The following is a 14,290-nucleotide window of genomic DNA, read 5'->3' as shown; positions in this document are numbered from 1 at the left end:
GGGAGAGTACCCACATGGTAATGTAGTACTACATATGACCTTGTTGGACCCTTTCACCTGCTCACTGTCAGCAGACAGCCGGTGCAGTCCAGTGGTACAGCACTATGCAGATCCCATGGGCAGTGAGTCATGTCCCCTGACACGGGGCAATGAGCAGACACCAAACATCACATGACTCGTCCAGCAAGGCAAGGTGGGCTAAGACTGTTGCCATCTGTAATGATTGGTGTTCATTTTTGCCTCCTTATTTCTTGCACCTCCACATGTTCCTATGCTGCCGGTTAGTGTCTGAAGCATTGGTCTGCATGTTGTGGCCCTTGCCTTGCCCGTAGTGACACGCACATGCTTTTAAAGTCTACGCAACTTCACTATTGTTCAACTGTGATGAGTGTTGATTGGAATGACTAATCGTGTGCCTCAATGAGCATTGTCCGTACACTGGGAGGGACTGACTGATGCATTTCACTTGGGGGTGAGTCCCTATTGACAGCTCCACCTCTGTGAGTTGCTGGTAGACCTGTGCTCTTACGTGTCTTCAGCAATGTGAGTATGGCGTCTGACTTCTTGCCATGTGGATCAATGTGATCCATCGAAACAGGCTTTGTCCACACAGTTGAGTGTGAATGGGTATGCAAAGAGGTGTTCTGGTGTCACATGTGATGGGGGACACTACTTTAGACCTGCTACCGAATTTGACATTTTTATACATAGCCCTATTTACATGGATGTGGGGCTACGTTGGGGGGTTGAGAGATTGTTGTTCATGAGCAATGAGCCCACAGCTAGTTCACACCTTCACAGTTATCTAATTGGCCATGTGGGTCAGGGTCAAACATGCGCATTGAAGTCATTTCCCAGAATGTATATTTTTGTGCAATCAATGTCCCTACATTCATCCATACTTTTATACTCGATTGAACATAGACATGACACAACTGTGAGATTTGGAATGTTTTATTCACATTCTGTGGAGTGTCGGAGCTGGAGCAGTACATGGCCATGCAAACCCCACATTACATGGTTGTCCAGTGGAGGACCAACCAGAGTCCTTTGGGGAATGATAAGTTAATCGGAAGAGGAAGAGTTCAGTCCGCAGCCTGATTGCTGTGTCATTGGTAACCAGAGCGGATATGACAGTCCAAGTCGGGGTCCAGGTGAATGTCGCAGAGTGTTTCGGGGGACAGTGGATGGTGTGGAAGTGCATGATGCAGAGGGCTGAACCAGGCAGGAACAGGCCATATGGCCATATGGCAGGGGCTGAACCAGGCAGGAACAGACCATATGGCGGGGATGATTGCTACAACCTCCTTCCTCACACAATCATTACCATCCACATCTTACTCATCTGATATGTCTTCTGTGTCCGGTGTGTCAGGTGTGTGTGTGGAGGTGTTATGGCTGCATCACTGTATGCAACTGACACATCAGGGGGTGGAGGTGGTAGGGCTGAATCACTGTGTGCCAATTACAAATCAGGGGGCGGATATGTGTGTGTTGAAGTTCCTGCAGAAGTCATCTGGGACAGGCTTTGTGGCAGCAATGGCAAGTTGAGGATCTGCAGGGCATGGAAGATCCCAGCTACATCTCGCTGGTGTTAAGCCATGGCAGACATCCTTCCAGCCTGCATCCCCTCAATGTTTACCATTGTCCTCCGCAGCTGTGCCAACTCTGTGCTGTCATTGCTGGAGCCTCTCTAACTAGACAGTTCTTGTATCTGAGTAATTGCTCCAGCGATGTCAGCCAAGAATTGTTGTAGAGCATGGAACAGACTGTGGGTGTCTGTTAGGGACTGTAAGTGGTCCCTGATGGGACTTAGACACCCATGTATGGCATCTAGTTTGTCTGCTATGAGGTTGAAACCCACCGCACCTGTTCAGCCAGCCCCCTCTGGCAATCCAACACATGGCATTGAAAGGTCATGTGTTTTTCTGTGAGGTGCTGGGAGCCAGCCGTGGTGGTGGGTGCTTCCTGCTGTGTGGTCTGTGCAGGGGGTGGGGTTACCTCGATGCAGCTGGGCGGCCCTGCTCCTGCAGGTGGGGTGCGGAGGCTGTCCAAGAGCCGTTGGAGGGTGTCGGAGTAGATGGCCAAGGGAATTCCTCTTAATCATCAGTGCTAAGTTGTTGGGTCTGCTCTGCATGAGGTGTTGATTGTCCCTCTGCAATGTAAAGGGGTGATGCACGTTAATAGTGTGTTCCATGTATGTTGATGCATTGTACACGTTTCCAGACAGACAGCATGACAATGTACATTGTGACCGTTTAAGAGGGTCTGGCTATTTCATGGGAGACAGTGGACATTTCGACTACATGACAGATGTGAACTTGTACTCGTACGTCATCATCTCACAGTTTCCTCCTATGCCAGATGTGATTGGCCAGTTTCTACGCACAAGCGGCACCGGTTGTGTCCTCTGTCCTGTACTGAAAGTGTTGCACTTTGTCCCACATTGTCATCAATGTTGATGTGCTGTGATTGCTATGTGTGTGTGCTGCATTGTTGGAGAGCTGCCCCTGCAGCTCTAATTTCCTGGCCCCTAGTCCCTTTGAGGCACTGTGCCTTTGCCTTGCACCATGGCATGTATTTTGACCGCAGCCATGCTATCGGTCATGCAGTGTCACTTGCATTGTCAGTGTGGCTTACAGAGCTGCACATTTGCTGGATCCAGCACATGGGCATGGGTAGGTTGTGGGATTGGTGATAGGGAGGGGGGCCCATTTTGTGCACATAGTGGACGGGTGCCTACTTGGTATTAGTATGTGTGCTGCAGTGTGCCCAGGGTATCAGGGACATGTTCCACAATGATTGTGGGTGTGATGTGTGCCACACAAAATTGTGCAGGTGTGCCATTGTGCCCCTCTCCCTTTCCACCCATTCCCTGGACTTTACTCACCCTGTTGCTGTTGTGTCAGGTCATCTCGAGCTGTGCCTGGACTCCCAACTCCTTGCATCTTCTCCAGACTGATGACTGTGGACACCATTTCCTTCAGCTCCTCCTGTGGTGCAGGACTCCCACCTTAAGTTGCCGTTGGCAGCGAGTTTCTGCTTGGTTTGGCTTTTCACATCATGCCAGCCCCTCTTGACCTTCTGCATTGGCCACCTCAACACTCTGACTGTATTCACATTGTTCGCGATGGACTGCCATATTTCTTTTTGTGTTGCCAATGGCGCAGTGGAGGTGATAAACAGTTGTTGGTAGTGTTCTATCACCTCCGTGACGATGTTCCATTCTTCCTGCGCACTGAACCCCATCTTCCTCTTCTCGTTGCTATTCCCCGAACATGGCTTGTCTTCCATGGGGCTTGTGGGGTTCGAGTTGTCCTCTCCACTCGGTCCTGGTGCATCCATGGTGCTAAGCAGTTTGCTTTGGTTTTGGTGTGTATTGTTTGCTGCTTTTATAGTGCATTTTCCCGCATGATGCGTGGGAATTGCAGGTCTGTCACTGGTTGTCGCTCATTTTTGTATTGCAATTTGGGGCAGTACAACTTTTTTCGCGTTCGTGTTTCACATTTTTTCACCGTCGCATTGATTTTTATACTGTCATTTTGCGCTTTACCGTGATACTATCGCATTGTGCCGCCGGGTTGGGAAAACCACGATAACACAATGTTATTTTGTCGCGATGTGCAAAGTTGTGTTAAGCTAATTGTTCGATGATTAGTACACGTTCTTGAGAATATCCCCCTCTAAGTATATGTGCACAGCCGCACAATGCCCATTGGGCTTAAAGGGCTTCAGCCCCCCCGTTGTGTGTGTCAGCCCGGGCTGAGACAGGTTCCCGAGCACATCCACAGCCTCACCGAGTACTAAACAGGTCTTTATAAGACCATTTACTTGTTAACAAGGCTTTGTTGTGCTTTCACCCCTTCTTAGAGCCCCTGCATCACCACTCTGCCTATTGTTAGAAGAATTACCCCCTGCCCCCAAAAATTGTATTAGCCCCCGAAACCTGGCTCTAGTTGCGCCTCTGTATGTGCATGTACAACAGTGTTTCCCATGAGTGGTTCCTATCATGGCTCTACCAGCATTTGCTTTTATCACATCAAACTGCAGCTAGATAATCAATGCTAGATGAATTTATGATTCTTAGCAGGCTAGTCTGTTCCGTTCCCAAACATTTGCAGAGCAAACATTCACATGTATATGATAGGCTTCATGTGCTCTAAATCTAAGTGCCTAAATCTGAGCCACAGTGATTGTTCAAACCTGACCCAGTGCCTATTCCATATGGTTACATTGCAAGCAAAACAAAATGTGCGGTGTAGTGGGTGAGGAATGGTGAAGTGGGATTGGAAATTAGAAGGGAACAACATGGCGCAAAGGGGGCCATGCTTGGGAGGTAGTTCAGCCAGTTATATATTTGACAATGTACAATGTCATGAATTATCCCCATATACACATCTTAAGACCAGATCTAGATATCTTCTAATTATTTGCTCATGTTCCACCAATCATAAGGGTTCAGGGGTCCATGCGTTCTTAGAAGGTATTGGGCTGACTGACCAGTGTCTCACTATAGATATTTTAGCCGGTAAAATACCGTCACTCCGCATTTTTTACTCCGCATTCCTTTACTCCTCATTCCATGATAACGCAGGTACCTTTACTCCGCATTTTTTTACAACGCATGCCTTTATATATTATATGCTTTTATCACGTATGCTTTTACAACAAAAATCATTGTAAAAGCATGATTGGTAAAAGTATATGTTTTAAGGTAAGTTGTAAGGTAAGTATATGTTTTTTTGTTTGGGGTTTTGGAGTATATGTTTTTTGGGTTCAGGGGTATTTTAAGGGTGGGTTTGGGTTATGGGGTGCAGGGGTATTTAAGGGTTAAGGGGTACAGGGTTTTTTTTAGGGATCAGGGGTAGGTTTAGGTTTTGGGGTACAGGGGTATTTTAGGGTTCAGGGGTATGTTTGGGTTTTGGGGTACAGGGGTATTTTTAGGGTTCAGGGGTATGTTTGGGTTTTGGGGCTCAGGGGAATTTTTAGGGATCAGGGGTAGGTTTAGGTTTTGGGGTACAGGGGTATTTTTAGGGTTCAGGGGTATGTTTGGCTTTTGGGATACAGGGGTATTTTTAGGGTTCAGGGGCATGTTTGGGTTTTGGGGTACAGGGGTATTTTTAGGGTTCAGGGGTAGGTTTGGATATTGGGGTACAGAGGTATTTTTAGGGTTCAGGGGTTGGTTTGGGTTTGGGGTACAGGGGTATTTTTAGGGTCAGGATGTGTTAGTGTTTAAGGGTGCTGGGGTATTTAAAGGGACTAGGGTGGGATTGGTTTTTAGGGTGTATAGGGTAATTATTAATTAATAAAAATTAAATATATCTATATTTTTATATATATATATATATATATATATATATATATATATATATATATATATATATATATACATATGTGTGTAATATTAATATAGTTCTAAATATAATGTAATTTTAAAGAAATAATGTTTCAGTTTATTTAAGAATATTTATATGTGTATATATATATATATATAAATATATATATATATATATATTTATATATAAATATTTATATATATATTTTTAAAAATAAAGTACTTTTACAAAGTATATGACTTCACCACACATGCATTTGCGTTGTAATTGCATGCTTAGTGAAGTCATATGCGTTGTAAAAATTTGCGGAATTATGGCTTGAGGAGTAATGGTTTTTGCGGACTAAAAAATGCGGAGTGATGGTATGCGGGATTTTTGTTTGCGGAATGGAAAGATTTATTCATTTTAGCCACTAATATCACATTGGCAGCCCACTTTGCCAATGTGAAGTGTGATCATCTGATTCTGTAGTGTTGTGTAAAATGGCCAAAGTGGTTGAGGGTTGGAAGACACAGTAACTGTAATGTCTACAAGATGCCACACTTCCAGCCTTTAGTTTAATAAATTACAGCATGACCAAAGCACATGGCAAAAGTCATATCTTGGTGCTCTACATCCTTAATAGAGAGCACCAGTTACAAATTAAGCAGTCTGTGTAGAGTCTAAAACCAGTCTTCTAAGATCTTTAACTGAATTTGAATTACACCTGCTATTGACCCTGATTTAGATTTCAGAGTACTCTTACTTCAAATTCAGAGTTGTCAGTCGAGGCCCAGCGGACGTCCATAGCCATTGGCAGGAACAACCCTGGAGGTTCCTGTCAATGAGTCAAAAGCTTGACTCTGTCAAATCTGAGGGCCCCCTGTCAAAATTATATCTTGTTTTTGTTTTCACAAAAATAAAATCCCAAAACGAGATTAAGTTTTTGAAAAAACTAAAAATAATGACCCCCACACCATGGGAGTTTTCTCCCACGGTGTGGGGGCTATTTAAGGTTTTATTGTACCATCCAGTTCTTCATGGCGGTAATGGATAGTAAAAACTGCCCATTCGACCGCCCACTCTAAAAGAGATGGCAGTCAAATAACCAAACCTTTGATGCCCCTTATTCAATAGGGCCTTTGGAGGAGTATGTTAGCAATTGAGGAGCTCATTTACAAGCCTTGTGTGACGCCGGAACATCCCTTTTTGTGACGTTCCGGTGGCACACAGGGCTTAGCCATATCTACAAGGCCACATAAAGCCACCCTGCATGGATTTTAATGGCCTTGTAGATATGGAGTGAGGCAACGCAGCACAAGTTGCTGCGTTGCCTCACACTAGGACAGGGTGGCGTGTCTTTGGTGTTACAGTGGGTGTTCTCACGTAACACCCATGGCATTTGACACAGTCCCAGATTTACAACAAGATGTAAACCTGGGATTGTGCCAAAGTGTATGCCTCCCCATGGGTGGCGTGGGGGAAGTGCAACGAGGAGAAATAACATTATTTGTCCTCGCTTTTTCCTCTAGCTATGTGTGCTGCAGCACACATAGAAAGAGAAAATCACCTCCATTGTTTTTGTGCAGGAAGATGTTCCTTCCTGCACAAAAACAATCCTCCATACAACGCTTTCACCCTTGCATGGTGGCTGCATTGGCGCATGACAGTCAATTGAGTACCAGCACAGGGAAACAGAACAGAAATGCATCGTATTTAATAGATACGCACATTCCTGCTCTCTTCTTTTACCATAGGGCAGCGTAACAGAAAGGCTTGCAGCACTGGCCTAGGATACAAAAAAGTTTGTAAATGAAGCACCTAGTCTTTTCTTTTCAAGAAATTTCATAAGCCTACAGTGGCTGTGAGTCAAAAGAGTGTCTAGTGAGATACAGCACCGCTTTGTTTAATTCTCTGTGCCATCTTTAGATCTACTTTTCCTTTATTCATCCACCTGCACGGAGTGCAGCACTTATTCTACAGAAAAATGAATAAAGATGTCTTGGGCATGGAGTACAAGTGACTTCACCAATGCATAGACGTCATACACATCTTTTTTTCAGCAAATGAGCTTAGTTTGTCTTTTTAAAATGCCTATTCTTTCAGTTGGTTGTGGGATTACCGAGTACGGAGTATTTGTAATTATAAAGTGATCATGAGGAGAACATTTTGAAGAAATTGCAGCAGGTCCCAGCTTGAACATTTCAGCTCTGTAGACAGGAGTGTTCTCTTTGAGAGAACATTCAACTTCCCTAGATATGCACCCAAGCCTTAGTGACCTAAGCAGAAGTAAAGAATGAGACTCTGACCATGGTGAGAAAAGGGGAGCTGCTGCAACACCCACGAGGCAGGTCTCCTTTCCAGATAAGAAGTGGGAAGGTTAACAAACCATTTGAACACCTCTTCTCTGAACCCAGCAGGAAACATTAGACACTACACCTCACTATTATTTATCACATTGCAGGTACATAGTACAGTAATCCCATCCTAACGACAGCAGACAATCAACACAAAACATTATGTATTACCCTGCCCACCGTTCCAGCACAGTTCGATATTTCTAATAGTTTGCATTTCCAAACTCACTACAGCACACAAGATAATAAGTAAGTGTGCACACTTCACTGAGCGGCATTTGGGGACGCAGAGCAGTGAAGATGCTAATCGTGTAGTGCACACAGCAATACATTCCACCAGGTGACAGACAGCATCCAACAGAACACATTAGAACACTGAGCAAATATACAACACGGCTTAGATTTTCAAGTTTATCTTACCAGTATTGTACAGAGAGATCTGAATGACTGGCCGCAACTTGAACAAAGGTAAAGTTAGGTGAATACCGAAAGTCAAACATTAAGATTTTCAGTATTCACAAAGGGCATTTACGAGGAGTAAATGCCCTTTGTGAATACCAAAAGTCATAAATTACACTTTCGCCTCACTTTACCTTTGTGAATCGGCCCCTTAGCAGGGGCGGCCTTAGGCATGTGCAAGCTGTGCACCTGTACAGGGCCACTAAACCCCAAGGGCCACCACACCAATATATATCCTTAATATAATAATCCTCTGAGGATGGATACATATTTGCGTGGCGGCCCCTGGCAGGGATTTGGCGGTCTCCGGATCTGTTCCACTTCCAAACACCCTACCCCCCCCCCCCCCCACCCCCCCTCTTCACTGGCCTCCACGCAATGCCCCGCCCAGACCCCCTCTTCCTTGGGCCCCCTACAAGCGCTTCCTGCCCAGGGCCGCCATGAGCCTAGAGCCGCCCCTGCCCTTAGTATTTCCTGATTGCAGTCCAAAATTAAATCTGAAGTCAGGGAGTGCTCATCCTCCTTTGCTGAAAGGTATTTATTATTCTGGTAGCCGATCTAGCTCTCTGGTAAAGCATATAATAAAGGAAATATATTTATGCACTCTGTTTTACTGCTACTCACCAAGTTTGTAAGTAAGAACGCGAATTATGCAACTCAGATATACATTACTTACACATGACTTTATAGTTGGTTCTGGCTATTTTATAAGCAGCTTCACTTTAAACTTACTAAATGAAATTCCAATTACCACATCTCTTCAGGTCGGTAATTCTTTGTCACCATATTCGAATGAAGCATAACTCAAACAAATCTCTCAAATTAGCATTGTCTTCAAATTTGATGTTCAGACAATGAGAGGTTTGATGAAGTTTTAAAAGTTTATTTTCTCTTTAATAGATTAGTCTGTATTTCTGTCTTTTTATTCAGGTTAGTCAAATAAATCCATTTACTGAAACATCAAGAAATGTTGTTAGAACAATCATATAAAATAACAGCATGTTCCATAAAGGAATTAGTCCCTAGCTTAATCTAAAGTCCTAGTAAGAACCTGTAAAGAGTTCTTTTTGGAAAAACTACTAACTAAGAAATGGTTGAACTCCCCATAAAAAGTAGTTCTGGAAACTCAGCCGGGTTCCCTTACAGCTGCAATAACAACCGTTTAAACAAGTAAAATTAATTATTCACAGCAGTAGCTATGATCATCATCAAGGTAGAAAGTCTCCTCTCAAAGCATCAGGAAAAAAACAAATCACTGTTAGCAGTAGCTTATGGCAATTCGGGCTAACACAACAAAGTGCTAAGAGACATGGCAGGGTAGGGATGCATAGAATGCTTTAACTTTCTAGCTAGGAACACATACTATATAGAAAACACAAAACATTTTGCTGGTTGCTCCTCTCGCAGCTCGCCCCAGCCATTTGTGCCAGCGACCTGCATCCTGCCCTACCATCTGTGCCAGCGACCCGCATTGTGCCCTGCCATAGTGCTGGTATCGTTGCCTGAATTTACAACTATTGTGCCAGCTGATTGTGCCTGCCTGCGACCGTATTTTATATTGTGCCAGCTGATTGTGCATTCTGTGCCCTTGACTGTGCCAGCGATTGTCTGTCTTGTGCCGACGACCTCCCAGCATTGTTGTTGTGCCTTCAGCCCGTCCACGCCGCCGCTGCTCCCCTGCAGCCCCACCCCCGCTCCCTCCAGCTCCTACTGTCCATCCTACCCCGCCCCCGCCTCCCAGCTGCCCCTCCCTCCCACAAACATACCTTAAGCAGATAGCGCGAGACTAGGAGCTGTGTCCAGCCTGACTCCGGTCAGAACTGGTCGCTCCTCTCGCAGCTCGCCCCAGCCATTTGTGCCAGCGACCTGCATCCTGCCCTACCATCTGTGCCAGCGACCTGCATTGTGCCCTGCCATAGTGCCTGGTATCGTTGCCTGAATTTACAACTATTGTGCCAGCTGATTGTGCCTGCCTGCGACCGTATTTTATATTGTGCCAGCTGATTGTGCATTCTGTGCCCTTGACTGTGCCAGCGATTGTCTGTCTTGTGCCCACGACCTCCCAGCATTGTTGTTGTGCCTTCAGCCCGTCCAAGCCGCCGCTGCTCCCCTGCAGCCCCACCCCCGCTCCCTCCAGCTCCTACTGTCCATCCTACCCGCCCCCCTCCTCCCAGCTGCCCCTCCCTCGCTCCGCCCCCCTCCACTATCCATTTATGACAGATGGACCTTCGTGCAGCGTTCACGCACAGCCGTCGCGCCCCATGCGCACCGAAGGCGCGCCAAAGGTAAGACCGTCTACGCCCGTCTGCGCCTGGACCGCGCCCAGCGCCAGACACCCCCTGGCCCCCGCGATTCCCATTCCTCCCGCATTACTTATGACGCCGCAACCCTCTCAGCCCTTAACCCCAGCCGACTCCCAAACTGCTACCAAGCCGCCCCAGGACACACCCATGGACCCTTCACCTGCCTCTCCTGCAAATTCGACTGCATCAAGACCCACACCAAATCCACAAACTCCAAACAGAGATCCGGCAGTAACCACCTAAAGTGTATCCTGATCAACACCCGCTCAGTCCACAGACACTCCATTGAACTTTGGAACCTACACGGCACTACATCGCCGGACGTCGCCTTCCTCACAGAAACATGGATGAACGCCTCATCAGCGCCCGACATCGCCATAGCCATCCCGGACGGCTACAAGATCATCCGAAAGGACCGCACCAACCAAACAGGAGGAGGCATCGCCATCGTCCATAGGAACACCATCCGCATCATGACCAGCTCCGATGACAACCTCGCTTCCGCCGAACACCTCCACTTCCAGATTCACACCGACCACAAAACCACGCTCAGAGGCACCCTCACCTACAGACCACCAGGACCCCGCACACAATTCAGCGAAGACATCGCTGACTTCATCAGCCCACATGCCCTTCCTTCCGAGAATTACATTCTACTGGGAGACCTCAACTTTCAACTTGAAAAGAAAAACGACAACAACACCACCACCCTTCTGGATAACCTGGCCAATCTAGAACTCAAACAACTTGTAGACACCCCCACCCACTACGCCAGACACACGCTCGACCCTATCTTCACCTCCAGCAAACACATCTCCTTCGATCACACCACAGCTCTCCATTGGACGGACCACAGCTGCGTTCACTTCACCTACAAAAAGTCCACGACCCACAACCCCCCACAACCTATTCCGCGAAGAAATTGGAACAAAATCACCACCGAACACCTCTTCACATCGCTTCAACAAAACCCCCCTGCCAAATCATTGGACCCAAACCAAGCAGCCACTAACCTCACCCAATGGCTCACCCATAGCGCCGACAAACTTGCACCCTTGAAAAACCATCTTATCAAGCAAGGCAGCAAAAAAGCCCCCTGGTTCCTGCCGTACTCTCGAGAAAACCTGGAGAAAAAACCCAACCTCTGATAACCTAGCCACCTTCAAGAACGCCACCCGCAAACACCACCAACTAATCCGATCCACCAAGAAATCAGCATTCAAGGATCGACTGCACAACAATGCCCAAAACAGCAAGGAACTATTCAACATCTTCAAAGAATTTACTAACCCCACCGCTGGCACCAACAACATTTCTCCCTCCCAAGACCTCTGCGACTCTCTATCCTCATTCTTCCACAACAAAATCACCGAAATACATAACAGCTTTGAAAACCAGTCCGTAGACTTGTCCACTCCACCCATTTCCGAACCAACACCGCCCTCTAACAACCTCTACGCCTGGAACCCAATCACCACCGAAGACACCATCCGCCTGATGAACTCCATCCACTCAGGATCGCCAACCGACCCATGTCCTCACCACATTTTCAACAAAGCAGGCTCCATCATCGCACCCCATCTCCGAGACGTCATCAACTGCTCCCTCAACTCCGCTACCTTCCCGGAAATCTGGAAACATGCCGAACTCAGCGCCCTTCTGAAGAAACCCACGGCAGACCCCTCCGAACTTAAGAACTACCGCCCCATCTCGCTCCTCCCATTCCCCGCCAAAGTCATTGAGAAAGCCGTCAACAGTCAGCTCGCCGCCTTCCTCGAATCCAACAAATCCCTCGATCCCTCACAATCCGGCTTCCAAGCCAAACACAGCACCGAAACCGCCCTCATCGCAGCAACAGACGACATCCGAACACTACTGGACAACGGAGAAATAGTTGCCCTCATCTTACTTGACCTCTCCGCAGCCTTCGACACAGTCTGCCATAGCACCCTCATACAACGACTCAGCAACGTGGGAATACAAGGAAAAGCACTGGAATGGATCACATCGTTCCTTGCCGGAAGAACCCGGAGAGTCCGCCTCCCCCCCTTCAAATCAGAGGCCACCGAAGTCATCTGCGGCATACCTCAAGGATCATCACTCAATCCCACCCTCTTCAACGTATACATGCGTCCCCTAGCACCCATCGCGTGCCAACACAACCTCAACATCATCTCCTACGCAGACGACACCCAGCTGATCCTCTCCCTCACCAAAGACCCGTACACCGCCAAAACCAACCTACACGAAGGAATGAAAGAAGTAGCCGAGTGGATGAAGAACAGCCGCTTAAAACTGAACTCGGACAAAACGGAAGTCCTCATCTTAGGCTCATCCCCCTCGGCCTGGGATGACTCCTGGTGGCCACCAGCCCTGGGGACCGCACCCACACCAACGGATCACGCACGCAACCTGGGCTTCATCCTGGACTCCTCCCTCTCAATGACCAGACAAGCCAATGCCATCTCATCATCCTGCTTCAACATCCTACGCATGCTCAAAAAAGTCTTCCGCTGGATCCCCACTGAAACAAGAAAGACGGTCACCAATGCACTGGTCACCAGCCGACTGGATTACGGAAACACCCTCTATGCCGGAACCATAGCCAAACTACAGAAAAAACTTCAACGCATCCAGAACGCATCAGCCAGACTCATACTGGACATCCCTCGCCATGCTCACATCTCCGGCCACCTGAGAGATCTCCACTGGCTCCCCATCAACAAAAGAGTAACGTTCCGTCTCCTCACCCACACACACAAAGCCCTCCATGACCTAGGACCCGAATGCCTCAACACGAGAGTGTCCTTCTACACCCCCACCCGCCAACTACGATCATCCAATCAAGCCCTCGCCGCAATTCCGCGCATCCACAGATCCACCATGGGAGGAAGATCCTTCTCCTACTTAGCGGCTAAGACCTGGAACTCTCTCCCCACCCCCCTCCGCCTTACTCAGAACCACCTCTCCTTCAGAAAGCAACTAAAAACCTGGATATTCGATAAGTAAATGCACCCGCCTCCCCAAGCGCCTTGAGACCCTCTGGGTGAGTAGCACGCTATATAAATTTCTGAACTTGAACTTGAATGTTGAATCATTTCTAACCAATAGGAAAGGATCTTCTGATGATCTGTGGTTTTCTTCCTAGATTCCCACAGTAAACGTCCATGTCTTCATGTATTTATTTGAATGTGGCTATAGAGCATTGCAAAAAGATACATGTAGAAAGGTTCTCATGAGAACCTTCATATGCCTACTCTGTTAGCTATTTAGTGTCTCATTGCGTAACGATGAGCTGCTCTATGAAATGAAACATTAATATCTGGCATAACATGGTTAGATCATGGAATTTGATCCTACAGCGAGCATTTTCTTTCATTAATATAGTTGTTCATTATAAGCATGTGGCAGAGGTAATAATTTAAAATATAATGAAGTCATATGGTATGAGGAAGGAAATAAATACATTTTGCAGCAAACTGCATATTTCACGAAGATGTCAAGTACTACATTTCAGTTATAACAATAAATCGTCATTTACAAAAAGGCATCTAATTTATTAAAGGGATGGGAAAGAATCAAGAAAATATTGAGGCCTAGCAGTGAAAAAACTATAGAAATGGGAGCTTTCTGCAGAAATAAGCAGCATTTTCACTTTTTGCACATTTAATAAAAGCACATTTTTTACCAACTATTTTGATATGCATTTTCTATGTTAACGTTAAAACACATTTCTATATTATTATAAGGTTAAGTTTACGTAAATTTGTTTAAAAATCCCTCGCCTGAAGATTTCATTAATCATCACATATCTATGTTTCTCGGGTGAGTCTGTCTCAGTGCACTTTTAATGTCA

This window comes from Lissotriton vulgaris, chromosome 4_1 (assembly GCF_964263255.1).
Source record: "Lissotriton vulgaris chromosome 4_1, aLisVul1.2, whole genome shotgun sequence".
NCBI lineage: Eukaryota > Metazoa > Chordata > Amphibia > Caudata > Salamandridae > Lissotriton > Lissotriton vulgaris.
Note: the sequence above shows the minus strand (reverse complement) of the source record.